The following is a 1,348-nucleotide window of genomic DNA, read 5'->3' as shown; positions in this document are numbered from 1 at the left end:
GTTTGCTTTCAGTTGTCATTATCGTTTACACGTCAACTCTAAAATTGCTGTGCAGTTTGACATCTGAATGGTGAAAGTGAGGTTGTGAGGGACTACGTTTTGACGGAAAAATCGAAACAGAATAACAAAATTTAGGAACAAGCAATGGCAATAGATGGGATGAGAATTCCGCCTTATGCAAGACACCTTTTTTTTCCTCCGTTTTGTTTCACCCATGGCAACGGCCTTGCCGCAGTGGATACACCGGTTCCCGTGAGATCACCGAAGTTAAGCGCTGTCGGGCATGGCTGGCACTTGGATGGGTGACCATCCAGCCGCCATGTGCTGTTGCCATTTTTCGGGGTGCACTCAGCCTCGTGATGCCAATTGAGGAGCTACTCGACCGAATAGTAGCGGCTCCGGTCAAAGAAAACCAATCATAACGACCGGGAGAGTTGTGTGCTGACCACACGCCCCTCCTATCCGCATCCTCATCTGAGGATGACACGGCGGTCGGATGGTCCCGATGGGCCACTTGTGGCCTGTAGACGGAGTGCTTTGTTTCACCCGTACATGTTTCAGCACCTTTGTGCCATCATCAGTGGGCTTAATTTTTATTTTAAACTGTAAAATTGTTGTTACATATTAACATTTGTGTTGTTGATACCGTTGTGTCAAAGTTTCATTTATAGCTTATTCTTCGAAAAGTGGATGTATGCATTCGTTAACATACATGATGCTATTGTACACTTATTTTGGTAGCTATTCTGCTTCACAATATACAACTTGTCATCTGCAATCAGCAAAACGTAATTAATTTTTCTGTTTGTTATGCATTTATGAACCTAAATGAGTGTGTATCACTTTTTTTGTGTCGCTTGCAGTTTGGAGTTGTGGTGCGTTCTCCTGTGTTGTTGGCGAAGGAAATAAGGTTACTTCGTGACCTTTGGTCGCTGGGCATTGCACTTTTTCGATTTCTGAAAACATAGGTGGAGTTTTCGCTGCCATTACTTGTTGTGGCTGTGTGATGTTCATTTGTTTCGTAGCGCGTTTTGCTGGGTGAGGAGCGCGAGTTTGAATTGTATTTGGCGATAGTGGTGTACAGTTGCGTGAGTTTACGTGTGTTTGTTGAGTCCTGGGGCAGTGTGCGTGTGTGTGTGTGTGTGTGTGTGTGTGTGTGTGTGTGTGTGTGTGTGTGTGTATGTGTTCAGGAGAGAGAGAGAGAGAGAGAGAGAGAGAGAGAGAGAGAGAGAGAGAGACAGAGGGGGAGAGGGAGAGACAGAGGGAGGGAGGGACAGAGGGAGAGAGATCGATGGAGAGGTAGAATGTTTTCTTTTCCCTATGAGTAGTTCTGGTGTGGGTGTTATTT

The 1,348-nt window shown here is 45.5% G+C and overlaps 1 pseudogene; it reads left to right on the top strand.

Moving 5' to 3' along the window:
• Positions 1-216: 216 nt before the first annotated feature.
• On the top strand, positions 217-333 carry LOC124551645 (annotated as a pseudogene).
• The last annotated feature ends 1,015 nt before the right edge of the window (positions 334-1,348 follow it).

Source organism: Schistocerca americana, chromosome 9 (genome assembly GCF_021461395.2).
Source record: "Schistocerca americana isolate TAMUIC-IGC-003095 chromosome 9, iqSchAmer2.1, whole genome shotgun sequence".
NCBI lineage: Eukaryota > Metazoa > Arthropoda > Insecta > Orthoptera > Acrididae > Schistocerca > Schistocerca americana.
The sequence above is the reverse complement of the archived record's forward strand: the minus strand, read 5'-3'. Positions and strand labels throughout refer to the sequence as shown.